Genomic DNA, 13,897 nt, shown 5'->3' on the forward strand with positions numbered 1-13,897 from the left:
AGGAGGGAGAGGGAAAGAGAGAGGGAGAGATTATAAGCGAGGGAGCTTAGAATACAAACGTGAAGGAACAGAGCACTAGAACACCCCCACAGCTCTCTTCAGTTCTACAACACACATCTAGGTCAGTACTCTTAACTGAGTGTCACATGAAAGGGCGTGCACCTAAACTGTGGTGCTCCACCGGTAAGGGAGTTGCTAGTATTGGCGGGGCCTGCAGGGAGGAGGGGAGGGACGGAGGGGGATGTTATGTACTGTACAGGGGAAAGCTTGTTTCTGGGTCAGCTTTTGCGCCAGCACTTAAGGTATTATTTCCTGGAGGGCACTGTCTTCACCATGGCATCTGGCCCAAACGATAATATGTGACAATGCCACCTCATACATTTTGAATGGTGTTTTAATGCATAGTCCTTAATGTATAGGCTGCTATACACTGGTGCCCATAGATTAGGGCTGACAGCAGTGCTGCTGCTGCCAGAAGAGACTGATTGGATTGCATAACTCCACTTAACACCACTGGACTATTAAAGTGATGCTCCATCATCCAATTCGTGTGCTATGTTACAAATCCAATTCGTGTGCTATGTTACAAATCCAATTTGTGTGCTATGTTACAAATCCAATTCGTGTGCTATGTTACAAATCCAATTCGTGTGCTATGTTACAAATCCAATTTGTGTGCTATGTTACAAATCCAATTTGTGTGCTATGTTACAAATCCAATTCGTGTGCTATGTTACAAATCCAATTTGTTCACTATGTTAAGATTTTGTTTTGCTTAAGATCCCGGACTGTATCTTTAAACAGGTCCAGGTCTGAGAGGAGGCAGGCGCTGCCAGGCACATACACAACAGCCACAGTACGTACAGTAGTGATAGAGCCAGGGTCCTACCTGGACATGAAGGGCTTAGTGATTCCATTAAAGAAGAACAAATGACAATTAGGTTATTTTTCCAAGACAGTTCTTTTTGTGCATGGTACACAACTTCCAACATCCTTGACTTTTAACAAACTGAGCCAAAGCAATGTCAATATAAAGGGTAAATCAAATTGATATTTTCAACTCCAAACAGTATAAGACAGGCACACCTTACAACCCTGATACTCACAATAACAACAACAACCTCTCGGGAGAAAGGATTCATTGACAAAAGAAGCACACCGGGGTGTTGAGAAATGAAGTGGTCTAGTTAACCTCCAGTGACCGTTGAGAGGCTTGTATAATGGAAAAAGGCACAAAAACATATTCTAGTTAACCCTTTACACTTAAACCTATGCAGTGCCCTTTTCCAGTAGTTTTCATTCACTGTAGTAAATGTACATTGTGTTCCACTGATACAATCAGATACAGAATCAGAGACAGAAAAGACAATACAGACAGTCTGACTGACTCATTAAATTGAGAGAACGTCATTACTTTTAAAGAAACTGTGCTAGAGCGAATCACTCTGATCAGGCCTATTGTTGTTGAAGGCTTTGCAAGCTGCAGGCCCTTCTGCAATGTGTGCTAATGAAATTGATAAAAGGGTACATTAGATATGCCTCCTCCACCTGCCTGATGCAGCAGAGGCCTGGAGATGACGGCACACATTCGTCTGAAAGACGAAAAGCCCACTGCGATTTCTTTCTTAGAAACACACACATTCATTCACACTCTCACTCTCATTCTGACACACATGCAACACACACTAGACATTGACAACAACAACAACCACAGCAGCAACAACAATAACAACAACCACGAAAACCACTGCAGCAACAACAACCACAATAACACTTCAAACCACAAGTGTAAATGAAATTCAATGACTTTGTTTCCACACTCTGACTGTTTCCATCTGTCCTGTCATCCACATAAAAATAACCTTCTGGTTGGGTTTCTGAAATGAAGACAGGTTGTGGTAAGGCCAGAAGGAAGAGAAGAGAGTGTTACTGTCCTTGTCACCACAACATTTTCTCTCACAAGCCCAGCAAAGGTGACAGACTTGCTTCCATTATTTCATTGGTGTGAAAATAGATCAGCAGCATCCCTGGATGGATTTAATTACTGAGGCCTGTCATTGGACTGAGAATGAATACTAACTGCTGTCAACGTCCTGTGCAGAATATCCAATATCTAAGTCCATGTGACATTGTTCTCAGAACATCCAACATTTTCTCCAACATGATCAATTATTAATAAAGTTTGATATGCAGCTGTAAGAGGAAAACCTGGAACATTGGAAAAGTATCATATTGTTCACTAATGAAGGAACTTGAGCCGTTAATAAAGTATGATATGCAGCTGTTAGAGTAAAACCTGGAACATTGGAAAAGTATCATATTGTTCACTAATGAAGGAACTTGAGCCGTTAATAAAGTATGATATGCAGCTGTTAGAGTAAAACCTGGAACATTGGAAAAGTATCATATTGTTCACTAATGAAGGAACTTGAGCCGTTAATAAAGTATGATATGCAGCTGTTAGAGGAAAACATGGAACATTGGAAAAGTATCATATTGTTCACTAATGAAGGAACTTGAGCCGTTAATAAAGTATGATATGCAGCTGTTAGAGGAAAACATGGAACATTGGAAAAGTATATTGTTCACTAATGAAGGAACTTGAGCCGTTAATAAAGTATGATATGCAGCTGTTAGAGTAAAACATGGAACATTGGAAAAGTATCATATTGTTCACTAATGAAGGAACTTGAGCCGTTAATAAAGTATGATATGCAGCTGTTAGAGTAAAACATGGAACATTGGAAAAGTATCATATTGTTCACTAATGAAGGAACTTAAGCCGTTAACACAAATTCCATGAGTCAAATTGAACTTTCCAGAGAAAGGAAATGAAACAGCTATCTTTGAAAAACGTTGACTAACCTTTCCTTTATGTTTATTCCATGACTGGCTACAGACTGCTGGCACTGAACATAGAAACAGCAGTGTAATATAGATAGAGGAAAGGATCAACACATCATTGAGGAACTTCTAGACAGAGTGGTATCATGGCATGTGCGCAATTTGTATCCTAAATGCATTCTCTGAAAGCTTTATCTTGAGACAAACTTCTAATCTCATATTACAATACATTAAGCCAACATGAGAGCCACCCTTCCTCGTTCTTACCTCTGACCTGCAGCACAAACAATGTGTGTGCATGCATGAATGTATCTGAGCGTGTGTGTGAGAGCATGTGCTTGTTAGCATGCATGGCTGAGTGTGTAAACATCATCCAAGGCAGATTGTGATGTATTTGGTGGAAAATGCTAGCAGAATTATATTTTCCCTGGTGTTCTCAACAGAACATGTATCAGCAACATTTACAGAAAACTAATGAGCGAGTGTCTTACTATAAATGAGAGGCAAAGTGCAATATAACACACTCATGTGAATTACTGTATGTTGTCATGGTTTGGATGTGGGGGTGTTTCCGTAATAGATGTGTGATTAGCTTGTTGAGTTGTGATAAATCAGTGTTACAGAAAGCCAGGAAGTCATTTGAATGAACCATTAGGGAGTCAAATTTCCACCACTGTAATAGGCAAGTAAAAATAACTAAAAATACATGACATACAGATGTAAGATCTTAATTTGAGCTAATTTGCTACAGCAGGAAGATAATCCTTCAGAAACAGGAAATTAGAATTATTATGTGGATTATAATTAATGTACATTTTTGTAAGGATTGATACATTTTTTAGTAGGGAAAATCAAGTCTGAAATTTCAAAGTGGAAATGACAACCTTCAGAAACCTTCTTTAAACCTCAATTACACTACACATTTTGAATGTCCTGCATTGAGGGAAAGCTCTCGTGCAACAGGGGGATCAAATTAAGATCCTTTATCTGTATCATTCCAGTTTGAAGCAAATAAGTATTAGAAGTGCTGAACATGAGCCATTGTCCTGTTTGCATTACAGGTGAAGGAACCGCCTTCACACAGGACTACCTACCTACAATCCCACTCATACAGTGCAATCCCAGGCACAGAACTGACGCCGACCCAAACATAATGTCTACACTGCAGACTGACCAGAGCAAGCAAGCATTTGCACTGCACCTCTCAGCTTTGAGAGGGTGGTTCTTTTCCCTTTGTGTCTAGGCTGGCATGGCCTCATCCTTCAGTGGGAGGGAGTCAAAGACAATGCTGAGTTTATAACTGAGAATATAACCTTCCTCCAAGGAAACCAATCAGCAGGCCTTTCTGTCAGAAACACATCACACTCTCATCAGAGATGGTTATAGGAGCCATACCGCTGGGAAATAAACACCCAGCAGCTTCACTACCAAGACTCTGCTACATGGAACTGAATTAACAACAACACCACTAAATAAGAAGCTTAATGGACAGAGATTAATAAAGATAGAAATGTGACCATAATAAATACTGTATGTAAGTCTGAGTGTGACACTTGGCAGTGTGCTGTACCTGCTAGTTTAAGGACACAACCACTAAGCAGAATACTGCATGGATATTAACATTCAATATGGAATTAAATCAATGGTATTGTGCACAAAATATATTTAGATTTGCTGTGGGTTCTACTCTGCAAATTGTATTGGTCTCATACACATATTTATCAGATGTTCTTCCGGATGGAGCAGAATGCTTGTGTTCCTAGTTCCAGCAGTGTAGTAATATCTCAAATACACAACATCGCAAGCATGTCGTTTGTTTGAGAGGATGCATTGAGATAGTAAATACACAATGTAATTAAGTTAAAAGGCTGCAACGTAGACTGTGCCACAGAAAGCATGTACATGTCAAGTATATCAAATGCTTAATCAGGAAATGTTGGAAGTAAGTTACAGATGTAGGATCTTAATTTGATCACTCTTTCATTGCTGAAATGCAAACTTGTAGTGTTTTTTAGTATTAATAAGGCTTCTAAAGTTTGGCATTTCAGACATGATTTGCCCTCACAAGAAATGCATCAACCCCTGCAAAAAATGTCCATTAGTTATAATACACATAATAACTCAAATTTCCTGTTGCTGCAAGATTATTTTCCTGCTGTAGAAAACTGGCTCAAATTAAGATCCTGTATCTGTAGATGTTTCAGTCACAGTGCCATTGTAAGTGTAGGAGACAGCATTAAGTCAATGCTAAACAAAATAAAACTGCAACCAGGCCCTTCTCTCTTACAACCCCTCCCACACTCTCCCTTTTAGACTCATGCCTTCTAGAGATGAAAGCATGTCACGTTCTCTTATGTAACGACCTTTCCCTCCATCCATCTGCCTTTCTCTGGGCTTACTGTATGCGTTTGTGACAATGTATTTGCATTGCCTGTTTATGAGTGTGCATGACATGCAGTATGTGTAATTTTAGATAAATACTTATGTTTTTTTGTATATATATATATATAGTGTTTTTTTTATGTAATGTGTGTTTGTTTGAGTTTGTTTTCCTAAATGTTATTAGGCATGAATCTTTTCACATGCTGATGATGAGGGTGGACAAGGTTGTTTTATGTGAATCAAGGACTGTCTCTGTGGGGTTTTTAAAAATCCTGTTATATTTACGGTAACATACTGTTCCTGTTTTCTTTAGTAACTTACAGATAACTGGCTGCCAGTAAATTACCATGTAGGGATCAAGTTGCCTAATAATTGTCCATCTAAGTTTTAGTACATGAGATGCTTAGCCTTTGTGTGAGTGCCCTTGCAGATCTAGAAGGGCCTTGACTGACAGTTTAAAAGCAGTGTCAATAACTAGACACATCCCAATGTAACTACCGACAACATAAACAGCTAAGGCCTCATTCACAGTTGGCTCAGCCCCTCCTGTATCATCATCCTGTATGTGTTTTGCTTTTGCTATATTGATGTGAATATTGATCTGTATACAGGACTCATCTGTGAAAGAGACTTTGGTCTTAGCATGACTCCCTGTTAACTACAATAAAGGTTAAAAAATATATCTAAATTAATCAAGGAAACATTGTTTTTGTTTTTTTAAATGTTTTTTTTATTTAAAAAAAAACGTTACCCCCTTTTTCTCCCCAATTTCGTGGTATCCAATTGTTAGTAGTTACTGTCTTGTCTCATCGCTACAACTCCTGTACGGGCTCGGGAGAGATGAATGTCGAGAGCCATGCGTCCTCCGAAACACAACCCAACCAAGCCGCACTGCTTCTTAACACAGCGCACATCCAACCCGGAAGCCAGCCGCACCAAGGTGTCGGAGGAAACACCGTACACCTAGCAACCTGGTCAGCGTGCACTGTGCCCGGCCCGCCACAGGAGTCGCTAGTGCACGATGAGACAAGGATATCCCCACCGGCCAAACCCTCCCTAACCCGGAAAACGCTAGGCCAATTGTGCGTCGCCCCATGGACCTCCCGGTCGCGGCCGGCTGTGACAGAGCCTGGGCTCAAACCCAGAGTCTCTGGTGGCACAGCTAGCACTGTGATGCAGTGCCTTGGACCACTGCGCCACCCAGGAGGCCCATAAAGGAAACATTTTAATCAGCGGCTGATATCATAAGTGGCTTTCATTCATTAAAAAGTATATTATATCGCCAATGAACGAAACTAATGCTATACAGACAGTCAAGTCCAGAAACAAAATTCGTATAACATACACATTTAGTGACAAGGTCATGCAAATGTGAAAATGACTACATTGGTTTTCTCTCCAACAAATCAACAAACAGCCTACACCAGATCCTTTATACTGTAAAAAGGAATTCATGTTGAACTGATTGATTGAACATTTGTTTGGAAGACGTTTGTTAGCCCAGTAACAGCCATTGGTAACCATGGTATGCATCCAAGGTTGAAATGCTTGCTGGATGTTTTTAGTTTTAGGTTGTAATTAGATTACCCTGTCAGAGTATGATCTGAGAGTGCCAGTAGAGACAGTAGAGACAATCGAGATTGAACATGTGCTGCTGAAGCTGTATGATGCCTCAGAATGCTGAGTTAGCTCAGAGCTCCCCCACCACCTCCCTCCCTGTTCCACTCACCTGCTGCAGTCTCTGATGGGAGATAAAACATGAAAAGGTTATTGCTATGAAACAGGCAATCCCACTTAACTGATTTTCTGTATTACCGTGCACATCGGAAAGAGAGAATGTATATATGTAGCATTTACAGCACTATAATGAACTATACAAATCCATTCATACACAAACCACAACAGATTGAGTCATCTGAAACTATAGGAAGAAGAATAAGGAGAACTTGCACATCTTGACTATATATTCTTCAAGCCAGCCATGTATAAACACCAAAGGCAAAGCCTTTACTAAAACCGTCTATCAATTAGTTTGGCTCTAAGTTATCTAAAACACTTTAAATAACGTGACTTGATAGTGCCAACACATGTGGCTCTGTTCTAACTGTTCTAATGCCTTGCCTTGGGTAAATTACTCACATCGACTATGAAAGCCTCTATTTTGACGAGAGGACAGAAATGATAGAGAATGATTCTTGAATTATGTATACTAACTTAGCTCAATAGCCCTTATGATTACTGAGACTCAAGCACAGAGGCATAACATACTGTAACATGAATGACAGTATATGTAGGCAGACTAAACACCATAGTAAATGATGAGATACAGAAGGGATAGCAATAAGTGAGCATTATAAGGAAGCCGTGGTCAGTGCTTCATCATGCTATTCAATGGCCTGGGTTTAACGTCATCTCTCTCTGCTTATGGACTCCCCCGGCAACAGATACGACAAACATTTGCCTAGGCCATGTGTGTCAGTGATCCCCGTGCTCAGTGCCAGTGTGCCATTCCTCATCATCACTGCTGCCCACACCACTCACACAAAACATTTACATTTTAGTCATTTCGCAGAAGCTCTTATCCAGAGCGACTTACAGTTAGTGTATTCATCTTAAGATAGTCATAGTAAGAACATTTTACCTCAATAAAGTAGCTAACAGCAAAGTCAGAGCTAGTAAGAGGGGAAAATCAAGTGCAAGAGTTAGATCACAAAATGCTTTTTAATTTTTTTAAATGGGTCGAGGTGAGGAGGGGGTGCAAGCGGGGGGGTGCTGTGGGATTATTTAAGATACTCTTTGAAGAGTTAGGGTTTTAGATGTTTTTGGAAGATGGGCAGGGACTCTGCTGTCCTAGCTTCAGGGGAAAGCTGGTTCCACCATTGGGGTGCCAGGACAGAGAAAAGTTTGGACTGGGCTGAGCGGGAGCTGCCCTCCCGTAGGGGTAGGAGGGCCAAGAGACCTGATGTGGCAGAACAAAGTGCTCGGGTTGTGGTGTAGGGTTTCAACATAGCCTGAAGGTAGGGAAGGGCAGTTCCTATTGCTGCTCTGTAGGCAAGTACCATGATCTTCTAGTGTATACAAGCATTGACTTGAAGCCAGTGGAGTGTGCGGCGGAGCGGGGTGACATGGGATAACTTGGAAAGGTTGAACACCAGGCGGGCTGCAGTGTTCTGGTTACATTGCAGGGGTTTGATGGCACATTGGGGAGCCCAGCCAACATTGAGTTGCAGTAGTCCAGACGGGAGATGTCAAGTGGCTGGATTAGGACCTGTGCTGTAAAGCATGAACCTGCAGAAGCGAGTCACTGCTTTGATGTTTGCAAAGAACGACAGAGTGTTGTCCAGGGTCACATCAAGGTTATTTGCACTCTGGGAGGGGGACACCATGGAGTTATAAACCATGTTGGAGAGGTCTTGGAGCAGACAGGCCTATATCCATCAGTAATCATCGTGGCCACACATACGAATAGAAAGTGACTACATACAGTAGGGGTGTGTTATTGTCCACAAACATGCCCTGTGATGTTGTTGTGGGAGTTGCATCCTGCTGTACAGTATACTGTGTGGCTATCTTGGTTAAATCATATTTGTCATACTAAATCAGATTTTTTAAGTCACACACACACTTAATATAAATACTCTTATGAGCATGAACAGGGGAATAAACATCAGACAAATCTGAGGGAATTCTGACATAATAAGCCTATGTCAGATAAAAACATGGCGATCCGTTGAAAAGCCTCTAGTCACATTGTTGACAGAGTTCTGAGGATATCCCTGCTTCCCTCAGTGAAGCCTCATTTCCCTCGTCCATAATCATGCTCTTCTACAGACTGTCACCCTGCCTGCTGTCCCTAATGTCTCTGTCCATTTCTGGTCCACCAATTAGCACGGAGCAAGAAACACATTCAGTTTGACTTAACATTCAAATGCAAAACAATCTCAATCAAACCTTAGCTAAATCACTGTAGTTTTAATCTATTTTCTTTTCAATGAGACTAAGCTATTGGAAGACATGTACAGGTATGTTCATTCAATAATCATAGTGCTATGTGAGAGCCACACATTAGTGTTTTCTGTGAAAACTGGGTTGCCCTTAAGTAGGGCAAGTGTGTCAACAGGGGGGAGCTCAACATTACAGAACAGTCTTATATGGGTTATATCTTCAGTGGGATAAATCGGAGTGACACCCCCATGTCAGATGGTATGGTCTGGCTGAGGTAATGGCTATGCCAGCATGTATAGCTAATGTACAAAGGTGATGAGTAAACGGAATAAACACTCCCTCACCACACCTGACCATTCAGGATGAAACTGGAAAGACATAAAATCTTGTATTTTAAATTTCACCTTTATTTAACCAGGTAGGCCAGTTAAGAACAAGTTCTCATTTACAACTGCGACCTGGTTTTGAAGGTCATGAAGATCAAATCGTTTTGGTGTTTAGGATTTGTCAGATGACTGTTGGGTGTATGTTCAGAGGAAAGGTTGTTGGAGCCAGTGTTATCTTGTAGATGAAGGCAGAACAAGTGAGTGTAACTTTCCTCTCTGTTTGGCAGTGTAATGGTGGCGTGAGAGGCCTGTAATTCTGCCTCGATATTTGCCCCAGTTTGAGTGCTTTTAGCTGGGTGCCTCATTCCTCTCTGCCTGGGAAATCAATTATACAGGAGCGCAGGGACAAACCCCAGTGCTTTTTAAGGGGTGTCCTGCTCCACTTCTTTTGGGAAAAAGAGCTGTGTTAGATATCCCAGTGACCAGCTTTTGATTGGTTTGTGCATTTCCCTACTGGAGTTGGACTGTGTCGATGTGTATCATGCACATGCTCACCTACATGTGCATAATGTGTTCATACAGTTACACATATGAACCTCAATGTACTACAGCACGCCACATGGTAGACTAAGAGCAGGTGTTGTTTGATAAAGCAATATGTCCATCTATCTCGCCCACAGCCCTCCAGACAAGCCAGTCTCCGTGTGGATCTCCTTAAAACTTAGATGACTTCCTGTTAAAGTGTTGCAAGGTTAGCCATGCAGCATGTCTTTTGTGTAATAGGATGCCTCCATCTCTCTCTCCATTAATTACCAGGGTCTGTGCCCAACTAATTCATGTTAATCGCTCCAGCCATCTAAGGAGCAACCAGCCTTGCTCTTTTCTGTTCAGCCTGGATCTGTTACTCACTCTGTGGTGGTTAGAAGCTGCCGTCCCAGCCGCACTGTCTCTCTAAGGTGATTACGTAGACGTATAGCTACTTTCCATGTAGGTGCACTTTTAAGTAGAATGGATCTCCTTCTAAACTCAAGAGCAGTTTCATCCCAGATAGCTGAAGGTCGTGGTAGCTGGCTGGGTGTCTGTATGGTCAGTAGGCTCCTCAAGTTAAAGCTGGCACGTCCACTTTAAAAGCCTAGCATGATATTGATTTCAAAGCTCTCCCTCCACATAAACTCACTGCTGTGTTTCTTATGTGACGTGGAGTGATACATTACAACCCACAGCCATGGCTGAGTGAAAAGAAACCTCCTACCCATTCCCATCCAGCAGCTCCCACTTCCACTTCTAACCTGAACAAACCCACATCTACCCTACCTGTTCCAAAACCCCACCAAACTGCATTCAGTCATGCACTTCCTTCTCTCCCAGCTGCACAAAGTTATTTCTCATCATCCTTACCACTTAAACACATGTTTTACTTAAGTATTTATTTACATCCTTACATGAGCAGCAATTTGATCGATCAATAAACTAATCTAAATGATTTGCCCTCTCGCAAATCCAGGCAGTAAGGGCCAAGTCATCAAAAGTCCAAGGGCACAGGATGCCTCAATGTCCCCTTTCATAAGTAGGAAGACTAGTAGTTGTAGCCACGTGTCTGAATTATGGTCAGTCTAAGTTCCCTCAGATTGCCTTCCAAACTTAAGACAGGTTAATTTAATATAGTGCTCACTGGAAGTATGTGAGAGTATGTGAGCCATGTCTGAAAGCAACATGAGTACCACTGCACTAATATCTGTCCACAAGAACGGTTGGTAGTGGTACAGACATCTAGTTATACAAACTACATCTGCTTCACATACAAAGGTACTGTATGTAACTGCATTTACTTACATCGCCGCTACCCTGGCACTGCATTAATCACCATGTACAGTGGGGCAAAAAAGTATTTAGTCAGCCACAAATTGTGCAAGTTCTTTTCATCATAGGTACACTTCAACTATGACAGACAAAATGAGGGAAAACAATCCAGAAAATCACATAGTAGGATTTTTAATGAATTTATTTGCAAATTATGGTGGAAAATAAGTATTTGGTCACCTACAAACAAGCAAGATTTCTGGCTCTCACAGACCTGTAAATTCTTCTTTAAGAGGCTCCTCTGTCCTCCACTCGTTACCTGTATTAATGGCACCCGTTTGAACTTGTTATCAGTATAAAAGACACCTGTCCACAACCTCAAACAGTCACACTCCAAACTCCATCATGGCCAAGACCAAAGAGCTGTCAAACGACACCAGAAACAAAATTGTAGACCTATTGTAGACCTGCACCAGGCTGGGAAGACTGAATCTGCAATAGGTAAGCAGCTTGGTTTGAAGAAATCAACTGTGGGAGCAATTATTAGGAAATGGAAGACATACAAGACCACTGATAATCTACCTCGATCTGGGGCTCCACGCAAGATCTCACCCTGTGGGGTCAAAATGATCACAAGAACGGTGAGCAAAAATCCCAGAACCACACGGGGGGACCTAGTGAATGACCTGCAGAGAGCTGGGACCAAAGTAACAAAGCCTACCATCAGTAACACACTACGCTGCCAGGGACTCAAATCCTGCAGTGCCAGACGTGTCCCCCTGCTTAAGCCAGTACATGTCCAGGCCCGTCTGAAGTTTGCATGAGAGCATTTGGATGATCCAGAAGAAGATTGGGAGAATGTCTTATGGTCAGATGAAACCAAAATATAACTTTTTGGTAAAAACTCAACTCGTCGTGTTTGGAGGACAAATAATGCTGAGTTGCATCCAAAGAACACCATACCTACTGTAAAGCATGGGGGTGGAAACATCATGCTTTGGGGCTGTTTTTCTGCAAAGGGACCAGGACGACTGATCCGTGTAAAGGAAAGAATGACTGGGGCCATGTATCGTGAGATTTTGAGTGAAAACCTCCTTCCATCAGCAAGGGCATTGAAGATGAAACGTGGCTGGATCTTTCAGCATGACAATGATCCCAAACACACCGCCCGGGCAATGAAGGAGTGGCTTCGTAAGAAGCATTTCAAGGTCCTGGAGTGGCCTAGCCAGTCTCCAGATCTCAACCCCATAGAAAATCTTTGGAGGGAGTTGAAAGTCTGTGTTGCCCAGCAACAGCCCTAGAGGAGATCTGCATGGAGGAATGGGCCAAAATACCAGCAACAGTGTGTGAAAACCTTGTGAAGACTTACAGAAAACGTTTGACCTCTGTCATTGCCAACAAAGGGTATATAACAAAGTATTGAGATAAACTTTTGTTGTTGACCAAATACTTATTTTCCACCATCATTTGCAAATAAATTCACAAAAAATCCTACAATGTGATTTTCTGGATTTTTTTTCTCATTTTGTCTGTCATAGTTGAAGTGTACCTATGATGAAAATTACAGGCCTCTCTCATCTTTTTAAGTGGGAGAACTTGCACAATTGGTGGCTGACTAAATACTTTTTTGCCCCACTGTAATACCTAGGTAATAATTCTGCTTGTCCAGTGGGATATAGAGTGGAAGCGTTGCATGTCCGCCAGCAGGGCAGGAGGGTGTATGAGGTGGCAGAGGTGAGGTTGGGTGTTTATTAAGAAAGGTGATAATGAGGTCCTTCTTGCCACCTCTTCTGTCACCCAGCACCAACAAAAGAGACTCCAAAGGGGATATACAAATCTGATTCTCTCTCTTTCCTTTCTTCCTTCTATATATATTATTTACATAGGAGGAAACCAAAGTTACTGGAGCAAAAGATAAGGACAGACGGTCAACATATTTTTCCTCTGAGATCAGTGTTACGTTTGCCCCTGCTGACCAAAACTGGGCCTAATGAGGATTAAATAACAACTAATCGACTCCCTGGCTAGCTCATCTCACATAATTGTTCAGTACAGCAGGATTGTCTCAACAAAACAATCTTGCTGCAACAGGATTTAAACGTTTACTCCATAATGTTGCTTGATTGGCTGTTAGGCTATTAGATGACCAAATTTTGGCTACATGAAAAGTGGAATACTGTTAATACAACCATGTGTTAGTGTGGGTTTTCAGTGCATTTATGTAAATCACAAAGCTCCACTGCATTTCCTGTGGTGCAGGAAAATTCACAGCAACATAAGCGATCAAATTAAGATCCTACACCTGTAGCTTCATGTTTTGCACTCACAATGCTCTGTGAAGGCCCTATGGTGTGTCTGTGTACACTGCATGGTCTCTATGGTCCATTTGATCTCCAGTTGCTAAGGCACCGGGACATGGTCATTCATAGTAACTCAACGATTTACTGTCACAATGAGAGACTGAGAATGAGAAACAGGTAAAGAGAGTGAGAAAATGGGAAGGAGGCTACATGAGAGAACCAGAGTGTAGACAATACACACTTGACTAGTGGAAGAGAGAGGGTAGACTATGCTGTCACTCAACCCTGCACTATTGTAAT

The 13,897-nt window shown here is 41.7% G+C and overlaps 1 protein-coding gene across 2 annotated transcripts in view; it reads right to left on the reverse strand.

The window, feature by feature from the left end:
• The window catches only part of LOC110526508 (potassium voltage-gated channel subfamily C member 1), a 37,910-nt gene that overhangs the window by 21,443 nt on the left and 2,570 nt on the right, over positions 1-13,897 (reverse strand). The window lies entirely within an intron of this gene.

The sequence above is a fragment of the Oncorhynchus mykiss genome, chromosome 6 (genome assembly GCF_013265735.2).
Source record: "Oncorhynchus mykiss isolate Arlee chromosome 6, USDA_OmykA_1.1, whole genome shotgun sequence".
Taxonomy (NCBI): domain Eukaryota; kingdom Metazoa; phylum Chordata; class Actinopteri; order Salmoniformes; family Salmonidae; genus Oncorhynchus; species Oncorhynchus mykiss.